Here is a 26,625-nt window from a genome sequence, read left to right on the forward strand (position 1 = left end):
TTATGTAGCAGATGGTGTCAAGTAAGTCTTAAGCGATGGAGGGCACAGGCCAAAGTATGAAGGCACCTGACTGCCATACAGGCAGGTGTGGCAGTTCTTGAGAATAGTCCCAGCTTCATACATCTGTGCCACCTGTTGCCTCAGAAGCTTTTGGTTTGTTTTGAAATCTAAGAACGCGAAATCTGCGGCGACCTTCCAAAATCCCCATTCAACAGCTAGCCGAACTTGGCTCATTCTATGGTTAAAGGCCTGCTGACGGGGTGTCAGGAAGGCCCCCCCGTAGGGCTTCAGCAACAGTGGTTTCAGCGGATATGCCGGGTCTCCGTAGATCACAAAGTTCTTCTTGCTGGCAAGCTTTTCAATTTTGCAGTAGGCACCACATGCGTCCAGTATTCCTGCAACACAAATACGCACATAAAAGCACGTGCACAGAAACTTAAAACTGGGGCCATTCATGCAGTCAAAGCACATAGCACCCTTGCAATACCTTAGCTCTCAACACTAGACGAGAGATGCGAGGCCAGAATAACTAGGTATATAAATAAAAGATACTCCCCCAATATGCCTCTAGCTTTGGTAGAATATTGTCACATGACGCTGAAGAGACGACGTAGAGGTGAAGAGACGTGGAAGAAGCTCGCCATTTTGCGCTAACGAATCAAGCTCAGGTCGACTCACTCCTGTAAATAAACTTGTAACAATATGTATAGTGCATGTGTGTGTGTACATGCTTCATTTTTTTTTTAATTCGGATGCCTGTACCAACGTTTATGGATACTTTTTTAGTTCCATAACTCCTCGCAGCGCCCGTAGGGAGCGGGCGGCCTGTCGCCGTCCCCGCCACCGCGGCGCTGCAATCGCGGGTTGAGTAAAGCCCCTTGATAATAGGAAAGTAGCGACACTCTCCCCCGCGCCGCGCTTTCCTCCTCGATTCTCCTCACGCGGCGGCTGCGAGCTCTGCGCACGACACGCTTTTTCTCCTTGGCGCTCGCCGGTCGGCCGCAGCAGTGAGTGAAGCGCGTGTTTTTGGGCCAGGTCTGCTCTCCAGGAGTGCGCAAAATATTTGAAAAATTGCGAGAAAAGCATTGAGAATGCCCAAAGTAACGTTCATCAAGAGATCGGTTTCTTCTTAGGACTGTTTGAATGGGGAATACTGATGTAAACAAAGCTTTCAGGCGAGTTCGGCACTGCAGACGCTTTTTAAGTAACATGATAAGGTGTTTTACTTTGTGCACTTTATCTAGTACTGCCTCTGACTTTGTCTGTGTTTGTTTTTTAGGGCGTGAACTCTGTCACCGCGGTAAAACTTCGGAAAACGACCCAGGCTGGTGTTTTGAACTTCAAGATCAGAGGTCAAAGCGGGACATGGTCTATTTCGCTACTGCCAAGCTATCTGTCTAAGCATAGTATATGTCACGTGATCAACCGTTAGTTTGGATAAGTGGTTAATTATACACTTATTTACCAATTATCAAGCCAAATTAATTGATATTTAGTAAATTACAATTAAAACCCAAATTGGCCCTGCAGCATCGAGTCATATATCGTTGGAAACCTTAGGCCAAGTGTAGTGGCACTGTGCTGGTTAGCGATCCGCATTAATCTGCGTTAATTAGTTTATTTTGTATTAAACCAAACCTTAAGCTATACGATCAAGTCATATATCGTTGAAAAGCTTAAAATGAATGCAAATGCTCTGAATCAGTTAGCGATCCCTATTAATTAGCGTTACTGAGCTATATGCAATCAAAACTACCCTTGGCATTATAGCATCGAGTCATATACCTTTCGAAAGCTTAGGTTGAATGCAAATGAGCTGCGCAAGTTAACGACCCGAATTAATTTCCGAAATTTCGTTCCAGTATGTAGTAGGGGATATAAAGCTGGTATTTTGATTAGGCATCACAAAAAATGTATCATTAAAGAAAATGAGACCATGGTCAGCAGGATGATTTATTTTCGCGCACGCACAAGGACATCGATTGACAAGATACACGTAACAGACGGGAGTATCACATAATATTAAGCATCTACTCTAGTACAAAAATGTGCTATGCAGTATTGATGACAGTTGAGAAAAAACACGCTCATGTAAATACAACAGTGGTGTATGTCATAGCTCAAATCAACATCACTTTGTACATGTTTACAGCAATTTCATGCAACTGAAAGTTGACGGACAATGGGATCTTACGCTAAAAGCTTGTCTGTTAAAAACTGCGGAATTGTTTTTACAAAGGCGACGCTGCAGGAGCAAGAACTAGCACGCTTTTAGTCCAGACGCTATTTGCAGAGAAGATGCAATGCGCGGATGCTTTGGTGATTCGTTGCGTTCTGTCCTCGCTTGCAAAATAACCTAAAAACGAAGCAGCAAACAACCCTCGAAGGATGCCTTCCAACGAACGGCGTCAACCGTTTGTTATGACGTCGTGGTTAATCCCCTAACATGACATCGCATGTGGCTGGTAGGTTTCTGTGTGAAATAGGATTAACCGCGCCGTCATGGTGATTGGTCGATGTCATTTGCCGAAGGGTCTCCTTCTGGTTTCTTTTTTGAGCTGTACCTGACTGTAGCAGATAAAACGCGCAAGTGATACTTAGAAAATAGCAGTATATCTGCAGTGAATATTGGTAACCTTGGCTTCATACACCACGCAAAAGTCTGCCTTAACCAATATCAGTGGGTAGCGACTGTGGCGTTTGACTTTTACGCCCTCTCCTAAAACTTAGGTTACGTACAAAACTTTACAGATGCAGTTTCATCCAATTTACGTCTTGCGCAACTGCTTACTGCCACCTCACCTGATGGTTGACACTGCGGCACGCATGCCAATGCTCTTGCTGGCGCATCTCGCACTTTCAGCCGCAGAAAATCTTTTTGACGCTTCAGTTTTCACAAGAATCTGCATTCGCAGATTGCAGAATATCTGAACAATATTAGGAATCACGTTGTGACAAGAAGGAAAGCATGTTTGCCCTCAAATGTTTCGAGTAACGCTTTGCTGCACCTCAGCCACATTTACAGAATTATGTATCAGTGCTTCTTTATTGTTGCGGAAGAAGTTTTCAGCAACTTTGATGACCTCAATCACGCCTTGAGACGGAGTAGCCAGAGACTAACGGTGCTCAGAAAAATTTTTGAATTCTATCAACTTTGAAGGTATGCCATTATCAACCAGTGAATTATGACAATATTCACACTGTATCCGCTTTGTCAGCCTGGAGACAACGTAACCCACGAGGCAGGCAATCGATTCCTCAACTTCAGGACTTAAATCTACAAGGTCTTCTGGGGCTTGAATGTTGCTTGTGATTTTTTTCTCACTTGCATCCCGCAAATTCATCAACAAATAGCCCTCCTCTTCAGCAGAATAGCTACCATGCTTGCAGGGCTTGAGGAATTGCGCTAGAGTTGCGCTCCTCAAGCTGCATTTAAATTCATACAGTCGCGGGACAGGATTTTTCGCACGCAGGGTGGAAAACAAATTTTCGAGACCATCATGGCTTAATCTGCTTAGGAAGACGTATTGAAAGTTGTATTTGTTGAGAAGAACATCTTGGACTTCCAGAGATGTTCTTGTAGCTAAAATGATGCCTGTTTGTACAGGCTTCCAAACCGCTTTGTTTTGGATGCCAATAACAATTTTAGATAACATTTCGGCTGTCGCATGCAAAAATGCTACGCTGTCATGATAAGCCTCCTCAACCGCATGGCTGAAAGCGAGGTTTGTCGTTCGTGATGTCATCAGGCGAAACCACCTAAATATTGTTTCAATGAACCACGCGGTAGTACGCACATTTCTGAGAATTTTTGTCTTTTCCTCAAGCAGACGCAAACCAGAAGCCGTGTCGTTATGAAAAAGAGAAAAAGCCGGGCCTACTTTCATTTTATCATAATGATTCGGGTCAAGAACAGACGCGTTCAAGTGCGGCGCGAGCTTGAGGTCATCCTTTTCGTCATGCCTCACTACGGCCTTTACAAACTCGACGTTCACGCAGTTTGTCGGCAAATCGTGTTTCTTCACAATTTCGTCGGGAAGGCAAATGAGCTAGCCTTTCGTCAAATGATTTCTTAGGTTTTTCTACAAGTGTGGTATGTCAGTCATAAACCAAAGCTTTCTCTGTGGATCACAGGGGTGAGGGCAACTGGTTCGCGGCCTGCTGTGCTTTCCTACGGGGATTCCAAAGAACTTCCAAAGTGCCTGATTCGCACTGCCCATGTCAGAAACAACAACATGAATATTGATTCAGGTGGACTCGCAGGCGTTAATTAGGTCAACTACATGAGCTTTAAAGCTGGCAGTGTGGATAGAGTTGCCGGTTAGTTGATATCCGATGGTTTGCTTCCATCTGGTAGAAAGACCTCCCAGCATAAATATCAAAGCATGTGTGGCTAAGCAGTCATCAGGAAGCGAACTATCGGACAAAGGCAGTGTGGGTGCGCCCAAAACTTCACAGCATGAATGATCATATACGAGACCCGACGTGATCTGCATCTCGTCTACCATCAAAATGGCGTGGCGTTCCTCCGGCTTCATGAGATTCACCTGCAGAATGCAAATCGGTGTTAGGAATGACTGAAAGCTCGCGATAGTAGTAATGTGTTAAGTAAACATACAGACTTAAGACGCGCAGGAGACACCACTAAAAAAAAGCAGAAACGCAGCCAAACATATAGGTATAACTGTTCAGCATATTAGTTTCGTAACAATAAAAAGAAAGGTAAAACCGTCAAAATCAACTACGCAAAGCGACCTGACACTAGGCAATTGAGCTCACAGTATAACAGGCTTGGCATATGGTAACTATTTACCTTGATCTTAAGGGGTTCCAAATATCAGTAAGAAGTCCGGGTCGAAACTTTGCATGTTCGATGTGCCTTTGCAGGGTTCGTTCTGAGGGCAAAGTGTAACTATATTCTCTTGTGACACTGTATCCCCGCGTTCCACATGCCAGCCGCAACCTCAGTGACTTCAGAAGTGTGTCAGCTTCCCACCGCGATCCCTGATTTGACAGCCGCTCCAGTGACGACATCTGATCAACATTGAAAAGATGTTTGAGCTTTTTCTTCAGCTGTTCCTTTTGCGCCTCGCTCTTCAAGTATCTTTTTCTTGCAGCTTGTAATTTCCTATTTCTGTCCTCTTGATTGTGCTCCAATTCTGCTATTCGTTCCAAGAGTGCCTGGTGCGATGCTGAAAAAAAAAATTGTATCTGCAATGTACGTGTAGTTCAAGCGTGCACTGAAGAACGAGAAACATCGCGTGCGAATTTACTAACAGACGCGGAAAGCCCCCCTTTTGTGACTAAGTATGAAAGAAAGGTCTGGTGGCAGCAGAAACTGCGTTAGAGAGCACTGTATCGTTGGCTGCCGCAACATAATGCATAAAAGGGGCCATTTACCATTGGGCAAAACCGCTTCGGGGCAAGGAACAGGTTCGTCACGGCAGTCTTGAGATGGTGCTGAAAGAGGAATTAAATAATTGTATGAGTACACGGCCACTCACTGAGTTCGTGTGTGCTTAAAGAGACAGCAGCTTACAGGAGGGTGCACTGGGAGAAGTGGTGGACCCTATTGTCGACGCACTGCAACGCTGGGGCAAGCATGCGGTGGCCTCCTCCACTGCGTAAAAGACCACAGGGTCAAAAATTCAATAACGAAATAAATAAAATGCATAATTTACCATTGATGACAGCTGGTTCGTGGCTCGCACCAGGTTCGCCACGGCAGTCTTTAGATGGTGCTGATGGAGAAATTAAACAACTGTATGAGTACGCGGCCACTCACTGACTTCGTGTGTGCTTAAGGAGACAGCAGCTTACAGCAAGGTACACTAGGAGAAGTGGCGGGCCCTATTGCCGACGCACTGCAGTGATGGGTCAAGCATGCGGTGGCCTCCTCCGCTGTGTAAAAGACCGCAGTGTCAAAAATTCAACAACGAAATAAATAAAATGTATAATTTACCTTTGATGAAAGCTGGTTCGTGGGTCGCACCAGGTTCGCCACGGCAGTCTTTAGATGGTGCTGATGGAGAAATTAAACAGCTGCATGAGCTTAAGGAGAAAGCAGCTTACAGCAAGGTACACTAGGAGAAGTGGCGGGCCCTATTGCCGACGCACTGCAGTGATGGGTCAAGCATGCGGGGGCCTCCTCCGCTGTGTAAAAGACCGCAGTGTCAAAAATTCAACAACGAAATAAATAAAATGTATAATTTACCTTTGATGAAAGCTGGTTCGTGGGTCGCACCAGGTTCGCCACGGCAGTCTTTAGATGGTGCTGATGGAGAAATTAAACAGCTGCATGAGCTTAAGGAGAAAGCAGCTTACAGCAAGGTACACTAGGAGAAGTGGCGGGCCCTATTGCCGGCGCACTGCAGTAATGGGGCAAGCATGCGGTGGCCCCATGCGCTATGCAAAAGAGAGTAATTTCATTGAACGCAACAATAAAAAAAATTACAGGGTGCACTTAAGTCTCCAACGTGTGGAAATGCGAGAGCATACCTGCCACATCATTAACTATCGCTATCTCTATCTATCACTATCTACTGTAATTCCGTCAAGTGATCTATCATAACCGTCACTATCACATCACTATCCGGGCCTATTACTATCATTTACTATTAATATCCGTAACAGTCACCATGATTAGCTATCACAATTCATAACCATTACTATATAATCTGATGCCGTCACGTGACCCACTGATATACCTCAATTTTCATTGGGTTACATTGTCAGTCTTGTCTCTATTATAACATCTGACGAGTCATCTGTACATTTACTTTAATTTCTTATACTTTCTTGTTTTTTATTTCAGAAATGCAGATTGGAAAACAGCAAGCCACAAAAATAACTTACTGCTGTCAGCGGGAGGTTCATGTCTCCGTCGAAGAGGCTTCCTTTGCTTCGGGACAGGTCGGTGAGAGAAAATTGTCGGAACTGCGTTGAGCCTCAGCTTTTTTTTCCCAAGTTCGTGTAATATTCGTGGCTCAAACTTGTCTTCAGTGAAATGTAGCTAGAACATAGCGCGACGAGTTAACCACTCAGCCAAGATGAAAAAAAAAATCTTGCATGCCATTGAAATAACTCGCAAAGTTGCTCGCAAAATGTTCCCCTATTTTTACGCCATAACCACAATCATTATTGATTGTTTAAGTTTTGTAAATACAGCAAATTGGCGCGATGATTCCAGCTGATTTTACATCGACGGGAAAAGGTTTCCCGCAGAAAAAGAAAACGCGGAATTGCGGTTTTAGAGCTCCAGCTTTCAAAGAGAAGGTTCCTGGCCAACGTTTAGTAGTCACGATCAAAGTGAAGCGTGTGTGATCATGTGAACACCCCCTGCACATTGGCCGTATCCCTGATAAAACCAAGCAATACCTGTTAACCCCCTCATGCGTGGAAACATGGCAAGACACATTAAAGAATTCAAAAAGAAAAACGCAGTGCGAACTCGCTAGCGCTCATTACCCGTAATACCGCAGGTTTACTTGCCAATGAGTTTTTCAGGGCCAGTATTAATTGTTCCCAAGTAACCTACGAACACTAGTACAAGCTGGAAAGACTAGCTCATCTGCAAGCCACAATTTCGATATTTAGTAAAGGAGGACAGGGATCCTAGCAAAATCGCGACAAATGCAATCAGGAGGCTGTACCTTCCCACATATCATTGACAGCAGAAAGCAGACTATAGTGCCGTATTTCTGACTGTACAGAAGTCGACAACGAATGAAATGGAGCCTCACAGAATATTCAGCATGCTGCAGAGGACAGCCTCTTTTTCATGGAACGAACAAGTTTCCGCAGAAAAAAATATTAAGGAGCAAGGAGGGAGAATAGAAAACGCAGCGTCAGGTGACGCGTTATTACGGGCAGTGAGAAAGGCGCCTTACCTCGCAAACAACGCTGTTCTTGGTAGGAATAAAGTTCTTTCGGCCAATATTGTGAAGCCATTGCTTCTTGCGCAAGCCGTCACGCTTGCCTTGAGGTATCATGAATACCACATAACCATATTCGGGCCGCTTGCTGCAGTTGTACGCGCAACAGCACGGCATAGCGCTTGCACGTTGCAATATTCGCGTAATATTCGCTCGCCGAGCCTAGGAGAAAAATGGCGCGAAGGAAAAAGAAAAACAAGCAAAACGCCGGACCAAGGCGTTTCCAAGGGCAACGGCAGGGAGAGCAATCGTCGCGCAGGAAATCGGGCGGAGAGCCGGCCCTCAGGGAACGGGAACAAAAGGGGCAAGGAGAAGGCGAGGAGGTCACGCGGTGGCGGCATAGTTCAATGGATGGCGGTACTTTCCTATTATCAAGGGCTTTAGGGTTTAGGGTTGAGCGGGGAGAGCGAGAGTCGTCTGCTAGCGTGCAGCGTGCTAGCACGAGCACTCGCATTCGAATCATCGCTGCGCGACGGCTGTTTTTTGTTTCCGGCTCTTGCCCGGAGGTATTTCGTGACATATGTGTGCTTAGCGCGTATGCGAACTTAAGAGCGGTATTCTGAGCAGTGTCGCAAGCGGCCGTTTTGTACAGGCAATGACGAAATGCATGCTTCGATTCTGCATCCCGTGAGATGAACCTAACCTTGCTACTTCAATAGATTCGGATTATCCGCCGAACCACATTTTCGCGACTGGCTGTTGTGTCATGCATTTCGAGCAAAATTACTTTTAAGTTTTATTACAGCAATACTGGTGCAACTAAAACCCGCTGCTAGCTGTCTCAGTGGCTACGGCCCGCGGCTGCTTTCCCGAAAGCCGCGAGTTCGATACCGGTGTGGGCGAAATGCAAGAGTAACTCAAGGCCATTGGCATTTAAATAAAAAATTTTATTCACAAATCCACTAAACATCGTTGCTGACAAATTTGCTGTCCATTAATTTGTCAGACAAGCTTCGCCTTCTTTCGCTCTCTTTGAGCTCTAACGGCGCTACTATTTTCCAAGCACTTTGCTCGCGCAAGGAAGTGCATGCGCGTCACTAAATAAAAGTAAATTAATTGAGCTGTGAACACCTCAGCATGCTGTGGACAACCAACACCATTCGTGCCTTTTTTTACAAGAGAATCCAGCACGTTCCAAAACAGGTCGCCAAACAACTCGCCCTTTCTAGCCTGTTTTATAGTGCCCTCTACCGTGCTTACACAGGCAAACAGCTTTTCGGAAGGGTACGCGAGACTGCCACTGACATATTCACGCTCAATAATGAGCATAGCCTCACGCGGCAGAGAATCCTGCGTGCCAAGTGCGTCCGCTTTGCAGAGTTCACATTGCGTTTTCTTTTTCATTTTGAAAGCCACATAGCCTGCCAAATAGTACAAGGCTGTTTCTTCTGGTGATGGAACACTGCATCTTTTGTCGTTGGAAGCATTGGAGAGGTCCCTGAAAGGTATCGTCATCAGCTCCTGCCAGACCTGTTCTTTCATAGCCCTTTTCTGGATAAGGGCGTCGCGACGCTTTTCTCCGAGGCTCTTGAAGGCACTAAGTAATACACGATCAGTTCCCATCTCACAGTTCCCTTTCACAGCTACTTCAACAGGTGTGTAAAGAGAAAGCAGCCTAAATAATTGGCTAAACTTGGTCACTGTAGGGTGGTCTTCGTCACCTCCAAATGACCTCACTAGGCCAAAGAATCTCTGGAATAAAAAAAAACATTATATATGAGCATTTCTAGGCTTATTCAATGTGCCAGTCTAATTACCTCAAGCGGGTCTTGGTTTAACTTCGCCGTGAGAATATAGCTGACGCCCTTGTTGTGTAGGAGGTCTATAATGGATAGCACTGACATCAATGTCACCCGCAGGGACTCAACGGTTTGATTTGATGCAATGAGTTTGATATTTCCTCTTGCTTCCGTCCGGTTCATCATGTCGAGGAATTCCTCCAAAAACTGAAAAAAAAAATGTGTGTAGATGAAAAAAATAAATATTGTTACAGGTTCTATTTACAAATAATATTTACAAGGCAGGACGAGAGGAGCCTGGTGCGCCGGCGGCAGGATACTTGACTTTTTCTTCTACTTCCAGCCGCCGCACGTCTTCTTTACTCCTCAGAGCCCATGCGCAGCACGTGACATTTCCCCGTTCGCAGACGAAGCCCTCTGGGCCAGTCAATCAATCGGGGTCCCGAGAGTGGAATGGCTTCAGCCGTGCGACATGCACGACCTGGGTTGTCCTTGAGCGGCGTCCTTGCGTTGATTGGGGAGAGATGACATAGTTGAGGTCATTGAGGCGAGCAACAACGATGAACAGGCCTGTGTAGTGGGATAGCAGCTTTTCTGATAAGCCACGCTTGCGTAGGGGCGTCCACAACCATACAACGTCACCGGGCAGGTAGAAGACATCCTTGCGCCGGCGGTCATAACGCTGCTTAGAGCGATGCTGTGATGCCAAGGTGCGTATCCGGGCAATCCGACGGGCTTCTTCAGCGCGACATAGAGTGTTGGCAATAGAAGGCTCGGTGTCGAGAGAGAAAGGTAAGATGCTGTCGAGGGAGCTTCGAGGCGGACGGGCATAAAGAAGGAAGAATGGGCTGTAACCAGTTATTTCATGCCTCGACGTGTTATAGGCGTATGTAATGAAGGGAAGCACGTCGTCCCAGTTCTTATGGCGGGAATCGACATACATGGCCAGCATGGTCGTGAGTGTCCGATTGGTACGTTCAACCAGTCCATTAGTCTGGGGGTGGTACGGCGTCGAGTGGCAAAAATGGCATGAACTAAGACGCAGAAGCTCTTCCACAACGTCTGCCGTAAACTGGCGACCGCGGTCACTGATAACAACTCGAGGAGGTCCATGCCGGAGGATGACAGCACGAAGAAGGAAGAGCGAGACCTCAGCAGCGGTGGCGCAAGGTAGGGCGGCGGTCTCACAGTAACGGGTGTGGTGATCAACGCACACTATAATCCAGCGGTTACCGTTGGACGAGCGGGGAAACGGGCCGAGCAGATCGAGTCCAACTTGTTCATATGGCGTGCTTGGAGGTGGCAAAGGATGCAGGCGTCCAGGCGGAGAAGTCGTGGGAAGCTTGAACCGCTGACACTGCACGCAGGTGGCCACGTAGCGCTGAACCATGTGACGCATTTTTGGCCAGTAAAAACGTTCTTTGATGCGGTTAAGGGTCCTGGCAAACCCCAAGTGCCCAGCCGTGACGTCATCGTGCATTGCCTGCAGAACAGAGGAGTACAGAGTAGCCGGAACGACGAGGAGAAAGCGCGCACCTCCAGGCGAGTAATTCGTTCTGTAGAGTAAACCGTCGCGAACGCAGAAAGGGCTTGCGGATGTCGGGTCACGGGCTTCGGCAAAAAGCGGCGCCAAGTGCTGATCCTTGCGTTGTTCCATCTGGAAAGTGCCAAGATCTGGAAACTCTTGGGAAACGGCAGCGAAATAGTCATCGAAGTTTTCATCATCGGAAGTAGTAACCGTGAGCGGCAGCCGCGAGAGGCAATCTGCGTCGGCGTGTTGGCGGCCACTTTTGTAAGACACTTTGAAGTTAAACTCTTGGAGGCGTAACGCCCAGCGGGCCAACCGACCGCAGGGGTCGCGTAGATTGACCAGCCAGCACAGAGAGTGATGGTCTGTGACGACTGTAAAAGCACGTCCATAAAGGTACGAACGAAACCGTTGTACGCCGAAAACAACGGCGAGACACTCTTGCTCTGTTACAGTTTAATTGCGTTCCGACTTGCTGAGGGTGCGACTTGCATAAGCGACAACGTGTTGATTGCCCTCATGGCGTTGGATAAGCACAGCACCCACGCCGATGCCGCTGGCGTCAGTGTGGAGTTCAGTCGGTGCTGTCGGGCAGAAACGACGCAATATTGGCAGCGAAGTGAGGAAAAACTTGAGCTGCCGAAACGCGGAGTCGCATTCGGGAGTCCAGTGGAAAGGGGTGTCTTTCTGCAGGAGACTTGTAAGCGGGTAGGCTAAATCAGAAAACTTGGGAACGAAACGCCGAAAATATGAGCAAAGTCCTAGGAAACTCCTGAGCTCTTTCACTGATTTGGGTTCTTTGACACTGCTTACAGCTTCAACCTTCTGCGGGTCGGGTCTAAGGCCATCCTTGTCAACGAGATGACCAAGCACAGTAATTTGGCGTTCACCGAAGCGACACTTCTTCGAGTTCAGCACGAGGCCCGCTCTCTCTATGCAGTCTAGGACAATGGCTAAGCGGCTGTTATGTTCGGCGAAGGTCCTACCAAAAATAACAACATCGTCCTGATAACACATGCAAACTTGCCACTTCAGGCCACGTAAAAGCGTATCCATAAATCGTTCTTAAGTGGCAGGAGCGTTGCAAAGGCCGAAAGGCATAACATTAAATTCATGCAACCCGTCAGGTGTCACGAATGCTGTCTTCTCTTTGTCTTGCGGGTGCATCGGGATCTGCCAGTACCCGGACCGTAGATCCACCGAGGAAAAGTAGGAGGCTGAGTGGAGGCAGTCAATGGCATCATCAACGCGCGGGAGCGGGTAAACATCCTTCTTTGTGACAGTGTTAAGCCGGCGGTAGTCGACACAAAATCGCCAAGTGCCATCTTTCTTTTTGACAAGGATCACTGGAGCAGCCCACGGGCTTGAAGATTCCTGAATGATGCCGCGGTGCAACATGTCACGGACTTGTTCATCGATTATCTGACGTTCGGAAGGCGAGACGCGGTATGGCTTCTGGCGAATCGGCTGTGCAGATCCAGTATTGATCATGTGATGGGTACGGGAAGCTGGAATCGGCGGTGGTTGGTCGCGACCAAAGTCAAACACGTCCGCATGCTTCATAAGAACGGCCACTAGTATACCTGGCGGTCGCTAGTGGGTAGGGATTTGTTGACCATGGCTAGGAATTGAGAGTCGCTCAGATCGCGGCGTCTAGTTGGACGAGACACGTTGTCAGTGATCGCGGCAACTGGTACAGAAAAACGTTCTTCAAAGCCAGCAAGTTTTAAACCACATGGCAATACTGCAGGTTCGTTGGAATGATTGACAGTCGAAAGAGTGGCATGGCCCTTGGTCACATGGACGACGCTGCGGGGTACTAGCACACTTTTCTTTGCACAGTTAAGGGAACAAGGTTCCACCACAGCATCGAAGGCATCAGAAATCGTGCTCGAGGACACAACGGGAACGAATATGGCAGACATTGCTGGAACGACGGCATCTTCGGAGACAGAAAACACTTGGGCAACCACTGGCGAGTCTTCTATGAGAGCTGACCGAAGGCCAGGACTTAACGATATGCCACCACTGCGGAAGTCGAGAGTAGCGCCGCACTGGTGCAAAAAGTCAATACCGAGGATGATGTCATGCGTAGAACGAGGGAGCACCGTGAATTCAGTTCGGAACATGTGGCCAGCGATCACTACATTCACAAAACAAATACCAATCGGAACCAATGATTCTCCCCCTACACCCCGGAATATAACAGCACGATCCCAAGCGAACATTATTTTACGACCCAGACGGTTCTTGAAAGTTGAACTCATCACTGACACCGTGGCACCAGTGTCCACTAAGGCCATGACGCAAATACCGTCCACTAAAACTTCAAGGCGGCTCCTTAACATAACAATGGGCAGAGGAATTGGCACTATCGATGATCCGGCGACCGCACCTCCATCGGCCGCACACGCTAGTTTCCCGGGGACGGTGGTGTTGCAAATGGGTTGCAAGCCCCAAGGGTAGCGTTGGCCTGGCGGCCTGGGGCACAGCTGGAAACATTCGAAGGTCCCGGCAAAGGATGAGTCGACTGGCAACAGAACAACTTGTTTATTCTGGCATCGCAAAAGAGCAGCCGGTCAGGGCGACCACGTTACTCGAAGGAAGAAATCGAAGTCTCCCTTTGGCGTCCGGGGCAGCTGCTTTTTATACCCTCGGAGTCGAGGGCAAGAAGGAACGGCTAGGGATGAGTCGCACGAGACGGCGACGCACGGACATGTTGAGACGTGAAGTGACGCGTCCGCCGGGCCGGCGCCGGTCAGACCTCCTCGCCTCCCAGTTGGGGAGCTCCTCTCCCCGGCTGCCGCGCTTTGACAAGCGTGGGCACCAACATGCACACACACACACACGCACACACGACGACACGTGGCATCGAAACCTGCCTGGACGCGCTTGGCGGGAGGCGTTACGGCAGCACTGAACGGGCCCAAAATGACCGCCACTTTGAACGAAGCCCCGGCGTCCGTTGCATCCGCGCCGGCTATACCGCGCGTCGTAGGCGAAACGTAACAGACCGCCCCGCCGGGAGAAGGAGATCCCGATGGTCAGGGGAGTGCATCCGCTGTCCGGAGGGATGTCGCTCGATGATGCTCGTAATCGAAACCGGTCGTCCCTCGACGTTGCTTGAGCGCAGCGCACAGAGAAGGCCTCGTTCTCAGGTTCAGGTTCACACAGGTCACTGCAAAGTGACTTCGGGAGAGTTGCCATTTTTGTTCTCGTTCCCAGCAAGCGTTAGAACTACGCCGAAACGCAACCGCTCAGTCAGCAAGCACGAGACAACCCTCACTAAGCTCTGCCAGGCTCTTTCCCCTTTTATACTACTGCCTAGTTCCTTACAGTAGTCAAGCAGCACTCAGAACGCGTCCACAAATTGAAAAATTGCACTAGAAAGCACATAATCACTTTGAAACACTAAACAAAAGCAATATGTTAAAAATCCTGCCTCAGGAAGAAAACATCAGTAACAAACAACTTTGAGGCGGATTCCTACGTTAAGGGCTTCGACTTCAGCCATCGGCGTTACCGTTGAGACTCCCCTTTTTGTAACGCACCTCAAAGGAATATTGTTGCAAAGCGAGGCTCCAGCGCAGGAGGCGGCCATTTTTGGGAGAGATGGTCTGCAGCCATTGGAGAGGGCAGTGATCCGTCTCAATGATAAACCTCGAGCCGGCTAGGTAGCATGACAATTTCTGAACGGCCCACACGAGACACGCACACTCTTTCTCGGTGGCGCTGTACGCCTGCTCACGACAGGTCAGCTTACGACTAGCATACAGGACGGTGTGTTCCACTTCTCCATTGTCCCTTTGGCACAGTACAACGCCCATGCCTCGCTCACTAGCATCGCACTGAACAACGAACCCTTTTGTGTAGTCTGGCGATCGTAGCACAGGCTGGCTTGTTAGGGCGCTCTTTAGGGCGCTAAAAGCTCTTTCCTTTGTCTCGCCCCAGACGACTGTTTGGGGCTCTGTTTTTCTTAGAGCATCCGTCAGGGGAGCCACGATATCGGAGTACCTGGGGATGTACCTCTGATAGTAGCCGGCGACACCTAAGAACGACCGAATATCGGTCTTCGTGCGCGGTTGCGGGAAGTCTCGCACAGCGGCCACCTTTATTTCAGAGGGGCGGCGACGACCCTGTCCAATCACGTGACCGAGGTAGACAACCTCGGCCTGTGCTAATTGGCACTTGGGAGCCTTGACTGTCAAGCCCGCTTCGCGCAGGCGGGTTAGCACTGCCCGCAAGTGTGCCATATGCTCAGACCAGGATGCGGAGAATAGCGCTACGTCGTCTAAATACGGTAAAGCGAATTCTTCCTGTCCCCGCAACACTTTGTCCATGAGGCTTGAAAAGCAGTATGGCGCGTTCTTCAAACCAAAACTCAAAACTTTAGGACGGAATGTTCCCATTGGTGAAATGAACGCCGCATACCTACTAGCCTCTTCTGTAAGTGGAACCTGCCAATTACCCCTGACAAGATCTAAGGTGGAAATAAACTGAGCGCTACTAACTTTCTCAAGGCGCTCCTCGATGTTAGGGATCGGATAAATTTGATCCTTAGTGATGGAATTAAGCCTGCGGTAGTCGACGCAAGGACGAGGTTCCTTGCCCGGTACCTCAACTAAAATCAAAGGGGAGGTATAATCACTCTCACCCGCCTCAATAACACCGAGCTGTAGCATTTTCTTTACCTCAGCCTCCATAATATCGCGCTGGCGGGGTGACACCCGGTACGCCTTGGATCGTACTGGCTCTGGGGAGGTAAGTTCTATATCATGAGTAAGGACAGAAGTCCTAACAGGCCTCTCAGAGAACTGACCTTGAAACTCTTGTAAGAGTTGGTGTAGTTCGGTTTTGTGCTCAGGCGACAGCGGTGCTTTACCGATTAAGTCACTAATGACCTGATCAGTGTCTTCCCTGTTCGTCACTGAGCTTAGTCCCGGAAGCTCTTCTAACTTTCCCGTGTCGGGCATTTCCTCTCCAGTACCTGGTGCCTTCAACGCTACAGGCTCAATTTTATCCAGTTCTGACGTGCTCGGAATATCAGCTTGCTGCGCCTCCGACCCTTTTTCATTGTTCGACAACGTCGGCCCCGCAACTACCGCCTTTGCAGCGAGCTCCCGAACTCTCGATCTGGTTAAGGCCTGAACGCTAGCCTCACCAAACAAAAGCCCCATCTCGCGAAGGAGGTGATCGGACCTGTTCGAAAATAGGTACGGGCACTGGGGGGGCAGCATAGATGACACCGCGGCCTCCGTCTCAAGTGCTCCGAAAGGTCCTCCAATAAGCACTTTTGCTACGGGCAGACACACGCTATGAGCTTCCACGGCTTGCTTGATCCATGCGCAATCGCCCGTGAACATATCGGGTTCTACGTATGAGGGGTGAACTACATCCAATGTAGCTGCGGAATCACGAAGCACTCGGCACTCTTTCCCGTTCACGAGGAAGTCTCGCATGTAAGGCTCGAGAAGCTTCATGTTCTCGTCAGTGCTACATAATGACAAACACACGACTTCTCTTTTTGTTTCTGGACACTGCGCCGAAAAGTGACCCGGCTTCTGGCACGTATAACACACGCGCGCTTGCCTCCTCTCGAACCGCTTTCTGCGTTCGGCTTCGGCTGCCGCCGTCTCCTTACGTTCGGACTGCTTTCACTCGCATCCGCACTACGTGTGTCCCCCCTTGCTCTCATGGGTGTGAACTTCGGCCTCTCAGACTTGGAGCCAAATTCACCCTTTTGACCGTCCTTAGCTCCGCGAGCCCGACGCGTCACAAACTCCTCGGCTAGCTCGGCGGCTTTAGCCACTGTACTAACGTCTGGCCTATCCAAGACCCAGTACCGCACGTTCTCAGGTAACCGACTATAAAACTGTTCCAGCCCGAAACACTGCAGAATTTTCTCGTGGTCACCAAACGCTTTCTCTTCTTTGAGCCACTCCTGCATGTTTGACATAAGCCTGTAGGCAAACTCTGTATATGACTCACTTCTGCCTTTTTCATTTTCTCGAAACTTCCGACGGAACGCCTCCGCTGACAGCCTGTACTTTTTTAGCAGACTCGATTTCACTTGGTCGAAATCCTCTGCCTCCTCTCTCTTCAAGCGAGCGACTACGTCGGCCGCCTCGCCGGGTAACAAAGTGAGCAAGCGCTGTGGCCACGTTTCCCGAGAGAACCCCTGCTTCTCGCACGTTCGCTCAAAGTTAACCAGGAACAAACCAATGTCCTCTCCAAGCTTAAACGGCCGCATCAGGTCAGTCATTTTGAACGATACCCGTTCTCCTGCACCGTGTGCCTGACTTCCATTACGAGCGCGTTCCATCTCTACCTCGAGACGCTTCATTTCCAAAGCGTGTTGACGGTCGCGCTCTTCTTTCTCTTTCTCTTTTTGTTCTTTACGTTCGCGCTCGTCTTTCTCTTTTTGCTCCCTCTCCTCAATGGTCTCAAGGCATTCCGACAGCTTGTCATCCTCAGCCTCCAACTCAAGAATAGCCCTTAGCAGTTCTGGTTTTCTGAGTTTGTCTGAGACATCCAGACCCAACTCTCTTGCAAGCTCCAGCAATTTCGGTTTGCGCAACGACTTCAAATCCATGGCTGCTCCGAATGCTGCTTTCTCTACTGCCTACTATTGTCTTGCCGCAAACTAACCCGGCAGCAACGACAACACAATTACCAGCTCTGTTTCTGACACTAACAAAAGCCTGGCAAAACTCAGAAGAAGAAAGTCCCGCACTCACCAAACCTCGCAGCCAAGAATTCAGCGCAGTCGTTCCGCTGCAGGCAACCAGTCATCACACAGGGCTCGTTGCACTGCTCCCGGATGGTCGTTGTGCTGCTCAGCATACAGTTGACCGCATATCTTCGCTGCTGGCCTCCGTTGTCGGGATCCCACCGCTGGCAACCAGTTGTTGCAAATGGGTTGCAAGCCCCAAGGGTAGTGTTGGCCTGGCGGCCTGGGGCACAGCTGGAAACATTCGAAGGTCCCGGCAAAGGATGAGTCGACTGGCAACAGAACAACTTGTTTATTCTGGCATCGCAAAAGAGCAGCCGGTCAGGGTGACCACGTTACTCGAAGGAAGAAATCGAAGTCTCCCTTTGGCGTCCGGGGCAGCTGCTTTTTATACCCTCGGAGTCGAGGGCAAGAAGGAACGGCTAGGGATGAGTCGCACGAGACGGCGACGCACGGACATGTTGAGACGTGAAGTGACGCGTCCGCCGGGCCGGCGCCGGTCAGACCTCCTCGCCTCCCAGTTGGGGAGCTCCTCTCCCCGGCTGCCGCGCTTTGACAAGCGTGGGCACCAACATGCACACACACACACACACGCACACACGACGACACGTGGCATCGAAACCTGCCTGGACGCGCTTGGCGGGAGGCGTTACGGCAGCACTGAACGGGCCCAAAATGACCGCCACTTTGAACGAAGCCCCGGCGTCCGTTGCATCCGCGCCGGCTATACCGCGCGTCGTAGGCGAAACGTAACAGTGGGGAACGACGTTGGGGGGAAGGCGTGCGGCGAGAGCGGTGCGGAGGTGGAGTCAGACTTCGGTCAGAGGCAGGGGAGTCGTTCCATGGTGGCGCGTAACTGGATGGGCGCTGAGACGATGTGAAGACACGGTCATGAACAGGCGCATCGAAACTCAGGCGAGGGTTCGACCATTGGCGCTGGGAGCGGGAAAACTGGCCCCGGCGGCGGCAGAATCTAGAGATGTGACCGATCATACCACAGCGGTAACAAAGTGGTGGGTCGGGGGGGCACTCGGGATAACACTCCTCGTAGCCAGTGTCGAAACGACCATCGTACTCCGGCTGCCGCAGGTGGCGTTGCGGATGAGCTGGCGCCCTGGGGCCGGGGCGGGTGATCCGGGGAGCGTCGCTGTAATCAATGCGAGTAGCACTGGTAGGGGCCTGGGCAGACAAACTCCAAGGGGAGGAGCGGTAGGCGGGAGCCGCCTGCAGAGAACAGCTCCCATACGGGACCTCACTGCGGCGCGCAAGATCTTGATGCCGGGAGAGTTCGCCACGCACGATTTGACGAATGACGTCAGGGAGAGTCGCCGCATTCACAGGCTCGTGGAAATCCACGCTGGCGACGGTGGTGACGTTAGGCAGGCGACCGAACTTGGGAGTAATTCGACGCAGTTTTAGAGCTTGAAAGGTGCGGCAGTGCTTGATGATATCCGTGGGCGAGTCTAAATTTTCTTTACTAATAAGAAAGCTGTAGACGTCCTCTGCGATGCCCTTGAGGAGATGACCAACGCGATCTTCGTCGGACATACTGGGATTAACGACTTTGCACAGCTTCTAGACCTCTTCTATGTAAGTCGTGCAGGTCTCTCCAGGCACTTGCGCTCTCTGAAGCAAAGACTGCTCAGCGCATTTTCGTTTGGCAACAGTATCCCCGAAGCAGCTGCGGAGCTCTTCCATGAAGCGGTCCCAACTTGTTATTGATGCCTCATGGTTTTCGAGCCAAGTTAGCGCGGTGCCATCGAGAAAGAAGACGACATTGGCCAGCTGAAGTGTGGCATCCCAGCCGTTGTATTTGCTCACCCGCTTGTAATTGGTGAGCCAATCATCCACGTCTTCGCCAGCCTTCCCGGAAAACGTCCGCGGCTCACGGTAGTGCTGCCAAGCGGGCGTTGCGGCGCCGGTCGGACGTGCGTCGGCTTCCTTGGGCATTTGCACGGGCAACGGTGGCAATCCGGCGATTCTTCGGCTGCAGCGGTTGCGAGAGGGGTCCGTGGTGATCGATACCCAGCACCTCCACCACACTGTTACAGGTTCTATTTACAAATAATATTTACAAGGCAGGACGAGAGGAGCCTGGTGCGCCGGCGGCAGGATACTTCACTTTTTCTTCTACTTCCAGCCGCCGCACGTCGTCTTTATTCCTCAGAGCCCATGCGCAGCACGTGACAATATATTAAACTACAACAGAAATGGTGCATTATACTATAAAAAAAATTTTTTTTCTCACATTAAGAGATTTCTGATTGATTCTTTTAAACTGAGTACACAGAAACTGATTACCTTAATTTTAGGAGAGCCTTTTCTTATTCCAGCTTGAGGAATCTTGGAATTCAGGATGTCAAAAAGATAATTTAGCAGCAAAGTAACTTTTTCAGTCTCTGCGCTGTCGGCAAAGCCAGGTACTTTTAGCTGCCGGTAGACCTTTAACCCCGTCGCCACACTGCGGCTGAAAAGCTGAAAAACAGTTTCCTGATTTTACTACAGCTACAAGTCAGCAAGCTTCAGAATATAGAAGCTTAACATATTGTTTGCCAATCAATAAACGTTGCCCACACTGGAAATATGAACTGTCTGCGGTAGGAGCGTGCATACGCAGTATTTAATCTGGAAAGAGTAATAACATGTTGGCAGGGAAAGGCATCTGAAATATCGTACTTGTGTTGCCAGGCGAACATTCATGGTCTGAAGCCTCTGCGGCTTGACGTGATACTCAGTCAGTTTTGGCACCACTTTAATCTCAGCCTTTTTTTCCTCCTCATAAAGCCGCTCGTAGTGATGGTAGTTCACTCGATGGTCCCCGATCTGCAATAAAATTGCCACGTTTGAAGGGAATAAAAGCAAGGCGCACATGCTCATTCAAAAGAAACAATTCTCCACATAATAAGAAGGCGCTGTTATAATAACTTACCTCTCCATACTTGTGCTTCATCAAATGATTTCGGACACACTTGATTATGTGCGGCATGTCGCATATGAAATGCAAAAATGCACCGTCAGGGAGGCATGGGTGTTCCATTCTGCATTGGGCCTCGCCAAGCTTTCCGCTGACCCCAAGGTGCTTCCACATTGACTTATTGTTTCCAGCACCATCACTGATTACAGCCAAGACTTGGGCGCCATGCTGGTGAAGCTGCAGAACAGAGTTTACTACTATTTTTGCCAGCACCCAGCCTGGTGCGGCTCCCTTTGTGGCATAGCTTGCAATGGGCTGATCCCACGAATCGAACATGGGATTGAACGTTATAACTAAAGCATGGTCTGCTAGTTGTTCAGAATTCGCTTTGGCAACATCACCATAGTCGATAAATCCATCAAATTTGCAAGATGTTTTGTTAAATTCCGTTGTTTCCCGCAACTTCACCTCATCAATTATTATACAGCCATAGGTTTGATGTTCTGGCTTTCCTGTCATTTGAAGCTGAATGCTTTCGAGGGCAAATTTGTTTAAACCGTACTCACACGGCAGACCCCTCAGCAGCTGCACGAGGCGACACGTACTTGGAAGGGGAGGAACTTTCATACTAGAAAGGGCCCTGTAGCCCTTCGGGCTTGTTAGCCGCAAAAGTAAGCAGACCATAAGCCAGTCGGCTGTGTATCTATGACCACGGGGCGATTTTGCTGCCTGCTGCATTACAGCTGCTCGGAGGGCCATTTTTTGTACCTCAGGCAAATCTTGGGTGATTTCATCCAGAGTTCTTGTCAACGCATTCTTCAGCTTCTCACTGAGCCGCTTCACTTGTTGCTTTTTCCGTTCTCGTGCTGCAGTGGCACGGATTAGCCGCTTTCTCAGCACACTTGCTGCCACAGGCACCTTTTTCTTCGGTCGTGTCGATGTTGCCCACCGCTTCAAACATTTTGCCAAGCTGGTGCACATAGCACACACTTCTTTGTCTGCACTTGTCAAAACAGTGCAGTCTTTATGGTAGAGCGTACTTCTAGCACCTTGGGCCACTCTCCTGCAGCTGGCGACATCGAAGTCAGAGCAACCACGGCAAAATTGCTTTGTGTGCACGATCTGCAAAATTGCCTCTATATCTTTCAAAGAAAAAACCTGAATGCCCGCATCCCACTTGTACAACAACCTTCCATTTGCTTGGACAACGTAGGTCAGGTCCTCACGAAATACGACACTTTTCAGGATGGTATAAACGCCTTCCTTCATCCCGGCGTCATAAAAGACAACCTCTTTGTATTTTCCCGCCTCCTCCTCAAGGGCCGCCATTCTCCAGTTTCTCGGAAGCTGTATCAACGAGCTCTTTTCCATAATCTGTGCGAAATCAATGCCTTGCACGGGATCAGACAATGCTTCAGGAATTTCTAGGTGGGACTCCGCAAATGTGGCATTAGCAGGGGCCGCATTGATAGGTACGCTGGGTCTTTTTTTTGGCGACCGCCGTCTCTTGCGATTTCTCGATAAATAGCTCGGAACATTCGGGAATTGGCACGGAACTGCATCAGGCTTCAGCGCCCAACACCCCATCTCGACAATCTGACCGTAAATGACATGCTTGTAAGTCTTCACAATGTCATCTGCCACAAAATGTACGTCACACACCTTGCAAGTCTTGCTGAGCACTTTGTCTGCACGCGGAATAGCTCGATTCCGAGAAGCTCCGGATCGGATGGCGGGGCAAAAAAGTGCCGTTTCTCCGGGTTGCTCTTGTACCCGCTAGTACAGCCGGGCACGAAGCAAGTTGGCATCGTCGCGCTCGAAAGCTGCTTCACGGCCAGCAGCGTTTGTTGTTCTGAGTGGGCACCACGTGTTCGCAGAGCGCACAGGAACACAAATGAACAAAAAAAAGGCAACGACAAACGCGTGCACGGGCTAAGTAGTAACGGCGGGAGAGGGGCCGCGCGCGCGCCGGCGACCGCGCAAACCTCGACTGTAGCGCCCTCTCACCGCCCGGGTACAAGCAGCGCCCGCTTTCAGCGGAGGAGTTTGGGAACTAAAAAAAGTATCTATAAACGTTGGCCTGTACCTCCCCCTCGAAGCACACACGCACACACGTGTGTGTGTGTTTGGAGGGGGAGGTACAGTGAACGTTCCATCCTTTTATATCTTTACTTTGTTACTCTGTGCCTGAGATATCAAACCCCTACCTAGGGATATTTGAGGAATAATAAATAAATAAATATTGAACCTGTGTCCAACTGATGCACAAAATCAGATATATGATCAAGTTCACAACCTGCTAGTGTTTCCTGTGTCCTGAAAGCAAAACATAAAAAGCAGACTTATGAAGGGTAGAAAGCTGGCACATTCACTTGTGGGTATAAGTGATGTTTAATTATTGAAATTTAAGAGTATTACAAATGAAGCTAACACTTTTCAGGTGCTTCTGCAAAGCGTGAAATGACATTTTTTTCACTGAGTCATGGCTTCATTCAATGATTGCCGATACAGTTTGTCACCATTCAAGTTCCTTCAGACATACCAGTCGTAGAAAGATGCTTTTAGTCTTCCTGAAATCATAGTCTGGCTTTGGAACATGGTTCACCCCTGTCGCTAAGTGCAACTTCCAGGATGATAGTTTCCATGTTTTTGTTCTCAAGGTCATGTGTTTCAAGGCTGTGACACTCGTTGCAGCAGCTAGATTACACACCCATAATTGCGTAATCTAGCCCAGTGCCTTACCTGCATCATGCCGTCTTCCTGGATAAGGCCCATCTAGTTGACACACGATACCATTTGGGCACATCAAAGATTGGTATTTTACGCAGTGCATTCTTTTGTGCCCAGAAAAGTAATCTTGCTGGTTCCTTTTGGGACGGCATATAGCACGGGCAGTGCCATCAATGAATCCAATGCAGTTTGATAGTGGTGCGCCTTTGTTTTTGACAGCCTGTAGCAACAAAAAGGATTAACCAATAACTGTGTGCATACATGAAGCTTCAGACCATAAGAAACCATAAATGTGAGCTTTTACAATTTTAGCACAGCACACCGCGGTATCGAAACCTACATGATGAAATCAGAAATTGTGTTATAAACTATTTTCTGGGCTCAGGTAGATTGCATGCACCGATTCATACTGACTGATCTTATGCTTCATCCCAAAGACAGAGCACACCAGTGCATTGATGCACAACCCCCACACCATAGTGACACACCTCACACTGCTAAGGTGTAAGGTTTCTATTTCATGATGTGATGTGCTCGCTGTACGACCTCACATCATGGAGTGGGACTATTGACACGTTTTCAATATTTATAATTTTTGGAGTGATAAAACTGACTTACATTAGCGAATTCCCTGAGAGTGGGAGGGGAAAGCCATTCATGTTTGTTTTATGTCCTTCAAAAGGTGCCCGAAGTTGGCCGTGATGTGGTTGAGCATTTTCGACGTTATGCTCGACATGACCGAAGTGTGCCTCCCGAAGATGCGCTCTAGGTCGCACCATCGATTTGGGTACGCCAGCCGACGAAGGGTGAGGCAGAGTGCTTCGCGGCCGGGCGCCTTGACATTCTGGGCACTGGTAACGGTGTTCGGCACCATGAGAGCACATAGCAGTTCGGTGATGTCTATTTCAAATCGAAACTGCTGCTTGAATAACGACTTCTCAATGTTATTTATGTCCAGCAGTCCGTGGCGGGAACGGTATCGTAGTAGCTCCGACTCCCGTTGGAGCCGAATTTCATACTCCAAGTAGTCTACTGAAATGTCACCTTTCAGGAGCCATGGCTCCGCATGCGGCAACATGAGATCGTCGATTTCCGCCCATGTGAGCACAGAAAGGAGGCGATGATCGCACAGGATGCTTGAGGGCGTGGAAGCTTGAGGAACCATCCGCCAAAGAAACAGCAGACAGCAAAAAGCGCGCGCTTTGCCGTGGCTTGGTTTGGATCAAATCGACCTCAGAGTTTTTTTTTTTTTTCTGACGTGTGGTGGCGCTAGGTACTTACCCGAGCGGGGCTGAACCTGGGGGTTGTTTGTCCACGGAGCGCCTGTTGCGGAACGGTCCGCAAACGCTAATCTAAATGTGTCGTTCGCGCTTTGGATTTAGCGTCCGCAACCATCTAGCGTGTTGCGTACGCAAAAAACGCAAACGCTATACTAAAACTGCCTATTTACACTTAGAAGCCTATTATTCGTATATTATTGGTGTGTTCTCTTTAGCAGCCAACTGCTCATGTGAAAAGTGGCACGTGCAGTGCATGCCTTTTCCTGTATGCGCGGTGAAGTAAGTAACGATGGCATTCCATCGCTGGTTACCAAGTCCTTGCCCGGTATTACTCGGTTCGTTAAATAAACTTAGATTATCAGAAGGTGGCACTATAGTGTAAAGCTTGAGCACGAAAGCAGCACAGAAAAGTCCCGAATGCGACGGCTTCACAGCTGCATGCCCGCTTAAATAGCTGCATGTGCATGTGTCAGTGGAATATACGTTATCTGCGGCTGGTAGAGCCCTTCTTCAAAATAAGGCCACTGGAAAAACTCAACGCGACTCGATCGCTTCACGGTCGGCATCGATGAATAGCCGGCGCCTTCATTTAGCCGCACAGGCGCGCGACTGCTCCGACTCTCAAGGTTATACTGCTCGCTTTTTTTTCTGCTGCTTGCACTCGGCAGGCCAACTCCTCATGCAATCGCTAAACGAATTATTCGAGACAATAGTGCACCTTCAGGATTTGCGGCGCGTGCTCGAATATCCCTTAAGAATGCAACGATTACGATAAATTCTGCAGCGCTCTGAGGTCGTTTACATGGCTGTGCACTAACAGCACTGCTCTTTTCCGTGGCAAAAACGCATGATTAGCTCTGCTTATGTTGAACATTTTCTGTGTGTTGTAGTTTTACTCGTTTAAACATAATGATAACACTGAAGTAAGCGCCAAAAATACGATCACCTTCCTAAGAAACACTTCGCATAAGACCAAGGCACTCTAATGGTTAGACCACCACTGTAGGTGTAGTGAACACGGCGACAGGCTGTGAATAATAGTGCGACTTGTCATCAGCTGCTGCATTATCCTGAGCATAATTGCAGCACTACACTGGTTCTACAGAAATTTTATGATTCATGAAGGCTTGATTTATATAGGGCCCCAGTCGGGCAAATAAAAAAATAACACTACGGGTCTTCATATCTGGTAAAAAGGGTGCTACCTTGACAAAACAGATGTGCATAACAAACATACAAGAAAACTAAAGAAGCTTTGCCACAAAACACCCCATACAGCTAACTTTTATCTGCTCTTAAAGTCTTTTAAATGGAATGGAAGATGTCATAATGCAGGCTAAATGAACCAAGCAAGAAACACTCTTTTGAAATAGTAATTAATGCTACATACATCATAAAATGAGGTCATTCATTTGAGACCAACCACAAGGAATCGTATTGCACTCTTCAGCAAAGCCAAAAAAAAATGCCCATAAAGCAGTGAACAGCTGCACATACAATAACACGTAGAATAAACCACACGATACTGATAGCACAGGTTTTGCACAGCTATAGTTTCACAAAGCCCCAACCAGAAGACAAAGCAACAGTGTGAAGTAGTGGAGTCAAGGCCATTCAGCACAAGAATCAAGATAAAGATTGAAGTGTCAAACACAGATGCACCAAACGGCGAATTATTCCAATGCATGCAATTTTCACCTTTGACGTTTAAGCTTTGAAAAATAAGAAAAAGCACAGCATCAATGAAAAAAATCTATATGCATGATTAAC

The 26,625-nt window shown here is 48.9% G+C and overlaps 2 long non-coding RNA genes and 1 pseudogene across 2 annotated transcripts; all 3 read right to left on the reverse strand.

Moving 5' to 3' along the window:
* LOC144108668 (uncharacterized) lies at positions 1–24,740 on the reverse strand (annotated as a pseudogene).
* On the reverse strand, positions 4,963–5,621 carry LOC144106876 (uncharacterized). The gene is made up of 3 exons (XR_013309146.1): positions 5,540–5,621; positions 5,401–5,460; positions 4,963–5,192 (listed from the first exon to the last, which is right to left on the reverse strand). It is a non-coding gene; the product is annotated as an uncharacterized LOC144106876 (long non-coding RNA).
* On the reverse strand, positions 5,775–8,061 carry LOC144106875 (uncharacterized). The gene is made up of 5 exons (XR_013309145.1): positions 7,890–8,061; positions 6,856–7,012; positions 6,215–6,274; positions 5,963–6,022; positions 5,775–5,901 (listed from the first exon to the last, which is right to left on the reverse strand). It is a non-coding gene; the product is annotated as an uncharacterized LOC144106875 (long non-coding RNA).
* Positions 24,741–26,625: the final 1,885 nt, after the last annotated feature.

This window comes from Amblyomma americanum, chromosome 10 (assembly GCF_052857255.1).
Source record: "Amblyomma americanum isolate KBUSLIRL-KWMA chromosome 10, ASM5285725v1, whole genome shotgun sequence".
NCBI lineage: Eukaryota > Metazoa > Arthropoda > Arachnida > Ixodida > Ixodidae > Amblyomma > Amblyomma americanum.